At 36.2% G+C, this 10,976-nt stretch overlaps 2 non-coding genes across 2 annotated transcripts; one reads left to right on the forward strand and one right to left on the reverse strand.

Moving 5' to 3' along the window:
• Window positions 1-4,025: 4,025 nt before the first annotated feature.
• On the forward strand, window positions 4,026-4,132 carry LOC121204045 (small nucleolar RNA R71). The gene has a single exon (XR_005898973.1). It is a non-coding gene; the product is annotated as a small nucleolar RNA R71 (small nucleolar RNA).
• A 6,114-nt stretch (window positions 4,133-10,246) lies between these two features.
• LOC121204336 (small nucleolar RNA R71) lies at window positions 10,247-10,353 on the reverse strand. The gene has a single exon (XR_005899263.1). It is a non-coding gene; the product is annotated as a small nucleolar RNA R71 (small nucleolar RNA).
• Between the last annotated feature and the right edge of the window lie 623 nt (window positions 10,354-10,976).

Raw genomic sequence — 10,976 nt, forward strand, 5'->3', positions numbered from 1 at the left:
GCGCTTTATTTCTCTTTGGTTTCTATGAACTGTGCGATCGATTTCTTCGTCAAAAAGTAATGATCCCGGCGGGTTTCTTCTAGTCATAAACTATAAAAACCTGCTAAGAGAAGGAGAAAGTAAATTAATAAAATTAAATTAAATTGCAAGAAAAATAAATGGTTAAAGTAATAAAAATTGAGCGTTCCTAATATCTTAGTTCCCCGGTAACGGCGCCAAAAACTTGATCGCGAGGTTTCGTGATAGGTTTTAAATATTTATAATTACTCGTTCTTGAACTAACTATTATTGCGATGTAGGCAATACTTTGGCAGCAGTATGTGTACCTCCAAAATTGACAATGGTATAGAATCTTTTGTATTTCATCTTCTACCACACATCTCCTGATCATTTGATCTGCACACTTTTTAAACAAATATGGTTCTTCCCAGAAATAGTACTTCACATCGTGAAGAAAAATTTTCCTTTGATGATATGTCTTATCAATCGGTATCAAACCACAAGCTAAATAGTTAGCAATATCAGCAAACCAAGGGGTATTATGATTTACCTTCAGTATGTGTTCGTCCGAAAACGTCTCTCAAATTGGTATAAAACGAGAGTTCCCTTCTTGCGACTCCAATCTGGACAAGTGATCTACTACTTGGTTTTTCACTCCCTTTTGATCTTGAATTTCTAAATCGAACTCTTGAAGTAGAAGTACCCATCGGATCAACCTCGGCTTAGTATCTTTCTTAAAAAGTAAGTACTTAATTGCCGAGTGGTCCGTATAGACAGTCACTTTGGTACCTACAAGATAAGATCGAAACTTGTCAAAAGCAAACACAATAGCAAGTAACTTTTTCTTTTACCGTATAATTCATTTAAGCTCCTGTCAGAGTTCGACTTGCGTAGTAGATGAGATGAAAAACTTTGTTCATTCGTTGGCCCATGACAGCTCCTATCGTGAAGTCACTTGTGTCACACATCAATTCAAGTGGCAAATCCCAGTCTAGTGTGACGATTATGGGTATCGTAACTAACCGACTCTTCAAATCTTTGAAAGCCTTTAAGCATTCCTCATCAAACTTGAATGTCGAGTCCTTCTCCAAAAATTTGCATAAGGGTTTAGCAATTTTGGAGAAGTCCTTGATAAATCTTCGATAGAAATCGGCGTGGCCCAAAAAGCTCCTAACACCCTTTACAGATGTTGGAGGTGGGAGTTTCTCAATAACATTTATCTTTGCTTTATCAACCTCTATTCCATGTCTTGTTATCCGATGCCGTAGAACAATCCCTTCTCGTACCATAAAGTGGCACTTTTCCTAGTTGAATACTAGGTTTGTTTCTTCACATCGCCTTAATACCTTTGCTAGATTGGCTAAGAAATCGTCATAAATATCTCCAAATACTGAAAAATCATCCATAAAAACTTCCAAATACTTCTCAACCGTATCAGTAAAAATAGACATCATACATCTTTGAAATGTAGCAAGTGCATTACATAAACCAAATGGCATCATTTAAATGCAAATGTATCGTACGGGCAGGTGAATGTTGTCTTGTGTTGATCTTCTGGTGCTATTGTAATCTGATTATAGCCTGAGTATTCGTCGAGGAAATATTAGTAATCTTGCCCTGCGAGTCTATCCAGCATTTGGTCCAAAAATGACAAAAAAGTGATCTTTTCTAGTCGCCTTGTTTAGGTTTCGGTAGTCGATGCAAATTCTCCATCCCGCACTCGTTATTCTCATTTTTAGTGATCGTAATACCTCCTTTCTTTGGCACGCACTGGACTGAACTTACCTATGAATTGTCTAAGATGGGGTAAATTATACCCGCATCTAACCACTTGATGATTTTTTTCTTTACCATGTCCTTCATTATAGGGTTCAGTCTTTGTTTTCCATCAATCGTCCCTTTTTCACTATCTTCAAGGATAATCTTGTGCAAGCATACAGATGGAATAATGCCACGAATATCGGTTATGGTCCATCCAATAGCCTTCTTGAATTGTTTCAACATCAGGATGAGTCTTTCTTCTTGCTTACTAGTTAATTCTACTGAAACAATCACAGGCAAAGTAGAAGCATTACCTAAATAAACATATTTTAAATGTGAAGGTAATACCTTGAGTTCTAATTTAGGTGGCTCCTCGATTGACACTTTTGGTTGTGATAATCCCTATTCTCTAATTCCAAAGATTCAAAACGGGGTTGCAGATTAAATCCCTTTTTGATTAGCATCTAAAAACGCTAAGTATTCATCCTTCTCTTCATCATTTGGAGGGTCTGATGTCAAAATCTATTCCAACGGATACTTAACATAGTTGAGCTCTTTCTCCACTATTAAATCCTTTAAATCGAACAGTGCAGAAAAATCATCAAGTGTGTCAGGAAATCGCATGGACTTAAAAATGTTAAATGTTACCTGATCATCTTGAACACGCATAGTAAGGTCGCCCTTCTGTACATCAATAAGGGTCCTTCCGGTTGCTAAGAACGGTCTTCCTAAGATAATTTTCACTTCTTTGTCTGCTTCAAAGTCTAGGATAACAAAATTAGCAAGGAAGATAAATTTATATACACGTACCAATACATCCTCGATTTTTCCTTCTAGACCTGCTAAAGATCGATCTGCTAATTGAAGTGTCACCGTAGTTGGTCTAACTTCACCTATCCCCAACCACCTAAATATTGACATAGGCATCAAGTTAATACTCGCACCTAAGTCACATAATGCCTTACCGCAATTCATTTCTCCAATGTTTTAAGGTATGGTAAAACATTCAGGATCCTCTAACTTTGGAGGTAATTTTTCTTGAAGATATGCACTGTATTCCTTCGTCAGAGATACCGTTTCAAATTCTCAAAGTCTTTATTTTTTAGACAGGATATCCTTCATGAATTTGACATAGTTTGGCATTTGCTCAAGTGCTTTAACCAACGGGATGTTGATATGAAGTTGCTTGAGTATGTCTAGGAACTTTTTGAATTGAATCTCCTACTTCTGCTTTTGAAGTCTTTGAGGGTAGGATGGTGGTGGTTTCTTTACTGGACCTAGTTGATTCATCTTATGTGGCAATTCTGCATCTAACGGAGTTGTTAGTTGATCAGAATTAGCTAGTTCTGAAATTACGTCGGGTTTTACAAATTTTGGTTCTTGTGAAACTGGAATTTCAGTACTAGTTGAACTTCATCTGAATCTTGAGTGTCAGCTTGCTTCTTTTCAACTTCAATGGTGTTAGGCTCTACTGTCTTTCCACTCCTCAATGTCAACACTTTGCAATGCTCATTCCCTAGATTCCTAGGATTCTCCATATCACTAGGTAAAGCACCTGGTTGTCAGTTCCTGAGTTCAGTTGCAAGCTGGCCCATTTGGTTTTCCAGGTTTTTCAATGTAGTTGCTTGGCTCTGGATTAAGGCATCATTCTTGGCCATGTATGCATTCAATAGATTTTCTAAGCTATTTGATGGGTCAGCTTGGGTTGGTTTCTGAACTTGTTGGGGAAAACTAGGAGGCTAGGTTGGGCGTAAGTGTTACTGGTTCTAGCCCCTTGGTTACTCCAGGAAAAATAAGGGTGGCTTCGCCACGATGGGTTATAAAAATTGGATTGCAGTCCTTGCTTTCCTCGATTTTGGTTCTGGTTACATATGTAGTACATGGATTCTGGGCTCGATGGACATTCTTTGAACAAATATCCTTCCCTATAGTAAACATAGGCTATATTTTCAAATTGGGTTGGTAGCTGTGCTGCAAAACTGTTAGACCCATTAGTAGTAAGATTTTTTAACATTTATGATATTGATGATACTTGAGATGCGAGTGAAGTAAGAATGTCTACTTCATGTATCCCAGCAACTCATCTTCTTGACGCTGCTTGATTGGTTGGGCATTGATAATTATTGCTGGCAATCCTCTCAATGATTTCATAAGCCTCATTATAAGACTTAGAAAGGAGAGCACCGTTAACAGAAGCATCCACTACCATCCTTTTGTGAGCATTGAGACCATTATAAAATGTCTCAAGTTGGATGCAATATGGGATTCCATAATGAGGGCACTTTCATAATAACTCTTTGTATCTTTCCCATGCCTCATACAAGGACTCATCATCCATTTGTTGGAAGGCAGTGATCTCGTTCCTCAACTTAGCATTCTTGCTAGGAAGGAAATACTTCATAAGGAATCTTTCTGCTAACTCTTGCCATGTGGAAATTGAGTTTGGTGGCAATGAGTTCAACCAGGCTTGAGCACTGTCCCTCAGTGAATATGGGAACAGCTTCAATCGTAATGCATCTTCAGGTACTCCGACTAACTTGAAAGAATCGCTCACATCCATAAATAGTCTTAAGTGTTGTTGAGAATCTTCGGTAGACATTCCACTAAATTGGCCCACTGTCTGAAGCATCTGAAACATGACTGGCTTCAGCTCGAACTGTTGTGCCTCAATTTCGGGTCTCTTAATAACTGGATTAAGATCATTAAATACTGGCACGGCATACTGTCTTAAAGCTTTATCCCTATCATCAGCAATAAGGATAGGATTTTGAGCAGGGTTTGCTCCATTTCCATGGATCAAATTTTTGAAGTTCATCTCTTCGGTCTTTCTCTAATTTGCTTGTTTTCTTCGCTTTCAGGAAGTTCGTTCTATCTCAAGGTCTACAGGGTGTAGGTCAATAATTCGGTCAATACTCATAAACACCTAAAATAATCACATAAAAATTAATTAAATTAAAAATTAAACATGAAAAATGAACCAAAATGTAAAACTAACAAATTCACAAATAATGACTTTTTAAAACAGTCCCCGGCAACGGTACCAAAAACTTGGAACGACGGAAATGTGCAAGTGTACACAATCGCAACAAGTAATAAAGTTACAAGTAAATGTCGAGTTATCGTACTCACAGGGACTGTGAAAAGGATTATTTATGAATGCAATTTAAAAAATACTTTGGTGAAGAAAAATATTTTGTTTTAAAAAGGGTGATTAAGAAAAATAAGATTTTAAACTAAATAACTAAAGAAAAAAATCTCAAATGCACGATTTCAAAATATTATTTAATCAAGATGACATAATTGTGTTGATTTAATTACAATTCTTTAACTTAAAATTATTAAAATCATGCCTACGTTGTTACGAATAAATTCACAGCAACTCATTAATTTGCTAACTTATGCACATATTTACCTACACAAATCTATTCATCTCTTAACATATCCCTATGTTAATTCAAACGATTAAACATGTTTTAATATGCAAACATGTTATGGCACATATATACTCATTAAATTGAACTAATCTCTTGCATATCCCTATGACAATTTAAACGATTAATAAAATCTAAAGAGCATATAAAGGACTACGTGAGGTAACAAGGTATCCTTACCTTGAAATAGTTTAACCACAATAATCTTGCAAGTTATGCAAGGCAAGTGTATCGCCAGATACATTGCTAATTTATCCTTCAACTACCTTAGAAGAATAAACGTGCACTAATTATGTATTGTGTCCATTAATTACAATTTCAATCCGTTTAAATAATTAATTCATTAGCTACCTCACAATTGCAATGCAAGAATAACTTAGGCATGATTTTACTTAATCAAGCATTTTATCGAGGCCTATAACAACATAAACACAATTTTAATAATTTAAGCAGATGAAATGCAATCAAACCAACACAAATTAAATTCAAGCTAAGTTGATTATATTAACCATTCTATCAACATAAATATTCATAGATATGTTCATCATAACAACAACAAAAATTAAAGAGATAGAAGAGATGTGAATGAATTGAGGTGTGTTTTGAATGATCAGCCAAGGGGGATTTTTATAGCTGAATGTGGCAGCTAAAATTTGCTAAAAATAGCAGCCAAAGAGCCGCCCCTTGGCTGGCCATCTATGTGGCAAAGTTGATGGCGTCAACTTTGCTAAATATTGCTTGGGGCAAATCCATAAAGCCACCAATTGTGGAGGGGCTTGAATGCAACTTTGACAAATATTCAAGGGATTCTTTGCAAGAATAATTAATCAGATAATAAGCTGATCTAGGTCAGCATATGGACGATTTTGGGCTGCCCAATCCTTGGCCGGTTCAATTAATCGGTTTGGTTCAACTGGACCACTTTTTTCCATAATTAATTAATAATAATTTTTTTAGCCCAAATTAAATTGGGTAAAAATTAAAATTAATTATATTATGAATTAATATATATAATTGGATCATATTAGGCTGGAAATTAATTCGCCTCGATACTTCAAATTGCTTCTCGGTTTTGTGCTTCTGGCAATGTCTGCCGAGCCATTTTTCGCCCTTTGTGCAATTCTGTCGAAAATAACCAAAATTCATCAAAAATAATTATAAAATTAAATAAATTTCAACATGTTCATATTTTAAGTGAAATTTAATTATTTTATAAAAATTAATTATTTTTTGACAAGAATTTAACCGAATTCGCATGAATTTAAGTTAGAAAGGGTATGAAAAAGTGTGTAAATTTTTGTGTTTCCAGTTTTAGCTGTCTAGAAGCATAGGATATTACTTTTACTTCTTGCATCAAGACACAGCCTAAACCATTCAATTACGCATCACTGTAAATTACAAATTCCTTACCCGATTCAAGCTAAACTAGAACTGGTGCTTTAGTCAATAAAGCTTTCGATCTATCAAAACTTTGTTGACATGTATCTATCCATTCAAATTTCACATCCTTCTATAACAACCATGTCATCGAAGAAGCTATCATCGAAAACCCTTTTACAAACCTCCAATAATATCCAGCTAGTCCCAGAAAACTTCTAACTTCAGATACATTTTTCGGTGGTTTCCAGTTAACAATTGCGGAAATTTTTTTGGGGTCCACTCTAATGCCTTCAGTAGATACTATATGTCCAAGAAAACCAACTTCCAGAAGCCAAAATTCATATTTATTGAATTTAGCATACAGTTGCTTCTCACATAGAGTTTGCAAAACAATTCTCAAATGATCAGCATGTTCATTTTCATCTTGAGAGTAAACCAGAATGTCATCAATAAATACCACAAAAAATCTATCCATATATGGTCTAAAAATTCTTTTCATCAGATCCATAAATACCGTAAGTTCATTTTTCAAGCCAAACGGCATCACAAGAAATTCATAGTGCCCGTACCTAGTTCTAAATGCTATTTTCAGCACATCTGAGTCTTTCATTCGCAATTGATAGTAGCTAGAATGGAGATCTATCTTCGAGAATACTGTAGCACCTTTTAACTAGTCAAACAAGTCATCAATACGAGGTAGTGGATACTTATTCTTTATTGTAACTTTGTTGAGTTGCCGATAATTAATACATAATCTCAACGATCCATCTTTCTTCTTAACAAATAAAATTGGTGCACCCCAAGGTGATGAGCAAGGTCAAGTGGAACCTTTGTTAGTCAATTCTTGCAACTGTGCTTTCAACTCTTTTAATTCCATAGGGGCCATTCTCTAGGGTGCTATAAATATTGATGTTTTCCTTAGAACAAGATCTATAGAAAATTCCACTTCTCTAATTGGCTATAATCCGGGTAACTCCTTCAGAAACACATTAGAATACTCACAAACAACTAGCACTGACTTAATCTTTGACTCAGATACTTTAGTGTCCAACACATAGGCAAGATAAACATCATACCCTTTTCCAACCTATTTCTGTGCTGATACGGCTGATATCACATTAGACAACCCATCCACTTTATCATTTTCGATACAAAGCATTTCACCATTCTGACATTTCAATACAATATACTTTTTGTTTGCAATTTACCACAACACGATACTGAGTTAACCAGTCCATACCCAAAATCACATCAAATTCATCAAAGGGAAACAACATTAAATCAGCCAGGAAACAGTAACCCCGTACCATTAAAGGACAATGCTTACAAATTTTATCCACCATCATATACTGGCCTAGAGGATTTGAAACTAACCACGAATTCAGTAGACTCGACAAGTAAATTTTTATTAAACACTAAATTTGTGTAAACATATGAATGCATTGAACTGAGATCAATTAAAGCAGTTATATCAGTATCAAGAAGAGAAAAAGTACCAATAACAACATCAGGTGCAGAGGCATCCTTACGTGCACGAATAGCATATGTTCGAGCTGGTGCTCTGCTTCAGATTTGACAGCTGAATCTTTTGTCGCACCTGATGAATCGTAATTTATACATATTTTTACCTCATGCCTAACGCATTTATGGATGGTTTCTCCTTCGATTTGTTGAATTTGATGCTCCTAATCCTTTAATTTCATATTTCATACTTAGAAGAGCATAGAAGAGTAAAACGAGTGAGAAACGGGCCAAAAACAGAGAAAATGGACTCACATGGGAAGACAACGCGGCTGAACTTCCTCACACGGGCGTGTCACACGGTCGTGTCAATTTCATAGGATCGAAACACGACTTACATGGGTGGATCACATGCCCATGCCTATTTAACAGCCTTAACTACGACCTTCAGTAATCACACATGGGCGTGTTCCTGCCGAACCCAAGTTTAGTCCAATTCGGAAAAGGCCAATTTTGAGGGCTCTTTGGCATACCAAAGCCTATTTAAACACTTGAGAAGGCACTGATGAAGGGGGGTGGAGAGTAGGAAGCAAGGAATTACTCAAGGAAAGCCGATTGATCCATCTCAAGATCTGGATTCATCATCGAGACTAAAGATCTCCCTTCAAGTTCCTTCAGGAGTTTTGGGTTTTCTTATGTTTTGTTATCTTTATGCTTTTGAGATGTTTTCTTTCATAAGTATGAACTAAACCCCTAAATACCTAAGGGGATTGAAACCTAAGACAGATCTTGTTATTATTATCTGAATTGTATGATAAATATTTGACTTGTTCTTAATTATGAGTTATTAATTCTTGTTTTAATATTCCAGGATATTGATTCAAGTTAAGCTCTTATTCAGAGGAGAAATAGGCCCTGTCTAAGAGTAAATTTTTCATAATTAAGCAGAGTTGATTGCGCACCTAGAGATAGGGTGATAAGATTTTGTCGGATTAGGGTGAAACCTAATAAGGGAACCCATAGATCGAGTTAATGCAATGCTAGGGTGTTAATTAGAAAGAGATTTCAATTATTCAACCTAGGGTTAGACATTATTAGTTTTGAGAGAGATAATAATATAACTTAGGGATTTCTACGGATCAAGTCAAATGAATAAATCGTCTGATTTAGAGTCAAATAACAAGTGAAGTCTAGGTGGATTTGTCCTTAGGTATTGTCTCAATCAATCGAATTTTCCCAAAAGTATTTTCCTAAGTTTTTCTTTCTGTGCATTCTTAGTTAGTAATTAGTTTAGACAACCAAACCTCTTAAATTTTAGGCTAGATAATAAAAGGAAGTAAATACTAGTACTCGTAGTTCCTTTGGGTTCGACAATTCAGTCTTGCTGGACTATACTACTTTTTGATAGGTACACTTGCCTTAATCGTGATAATAAGTTAGTCTCAAGAACGTTTCATTTATAAATCTTTAAAACCTATTACGAATATCACGCATCAAGTTTTTGGCGCCATTTCCGGGGAACTAGGATATTAAGAAAACTCAATTTTTATTACTTTAGCCACTTTAGTTTTATTACAATTTAAATTTTTATTTTCTTTTCTAATTTTTCTCTTATTTCCTTCTGACAGGTTTTTCTAGTTTATGACCAGAAGAACCCGTCAGGACCAGCACTTTTTAACGGTGAGATCGACCACACAGTTCGAAGAAACCAGAGAGAAATAAGGCGAAGCCTAAGATACACAGAGGAGGAGCAAGAGGACGATACTTCAACCATAACCAAGGTGATGGCTGAAAACTAAGAAAATCCGCTACCTCCTGCGATTGTTGTTAATCAGAATCTTGCTTTGTGCACTATGTATGATTATGATAAACCTTCTTTAACAGGAACTGAATCGAGCATAGTTAGACCGACTGTAGCCGTAAATACTTTTGAACTGAAACCTAACACAATTCAAATGATACAACAGTTTGTTCAGTTTGATGGTTTGCAGGATGAGGATCCCAACGCTCACTTGGCAAACTTTTTGGAACTATGTGATACATTTAAAATTAATGGCATTTCTGATGACGCCGTTCACCTTCAGTTGTTTCCCTTTTCGTTAAGGAATAAGGCTAAACAATGGTTGAACTTGTTACCACGGGGATCACTCACTACTTGGGAACAAATGACCAAAAATTTTTTATTAAAATATTTTTCGCCGGTTAAAATAGCTAAATTACGTAATGATATCTCTTCCTTTGTGCAGATGGATTTAGAAACACTCTACGATGCATGAGAGAGATACAAGGACCTCTTGAGAAGGTGCCCTCACCATGGGTTACTGCTTTGGCTACAGGTTCAAACGTTTCATAATGGCCTGAATCCTTCAACTCGGCAGATGATTGGTGCAGCCGCTGGAGGAACTATCAATAATAAGACACCTGAGGCGGCTTACGAATTTATTAAGGAGATGTCACTGAATAACTATCAGTGGCAAGTTATGAGAACAAAGCCGACAACAGCAGCCGGTGTTTTCAACCTCGACACGGTTACTATGCTATCTAACCAAGTAGAACTCTTAAATAAAAAGATTGACGGTTTGTGTGGTTCTACTCAGGTACATCCAGTGCTGAGGTGCGATTCGAATGGAGAAAAAGCATGTACAGAATATCAGCCCTTCAATCCTAACATCGAGAAGGAACAAGTCCAATATATGGGTAACAATAATTCTAGACCCCAAAATAACCCGTATAGTAACAATTATAACGTAGGTTGGAAGAACTATCCCAATTTCTTGTGGGGCGGTCAAGGAAATCAAAGGCCACAACATCCTCCAGGTTTTCAACAACCACCTTAACAGCAATAAAAGAAGCTGAACCTTGAGAAGATGTTAAAAAAATTCATCTCGGTGTCAGAAACTCCTTTCCAGAATATCGAGACAGTTCTTAAGAATCAACAAGCGT

This window comes from Gossypium hirsutum, chromosome A07 (genome assembly GCF_007990345.1).
Source record: "Gossypium hirsutum isolate 1008001.06 chromosome A07, Gossypium_hirsutum_v2.1, whole genome shotgun sequence".
Taxonomy (NCBI): domain Eukaryota; kingdom Viridiplantae; phylum Streptophyta; class Magnoliopsida; order Malvales; family Malvaceae; genus Gossypium; species Gossypium hirsutum.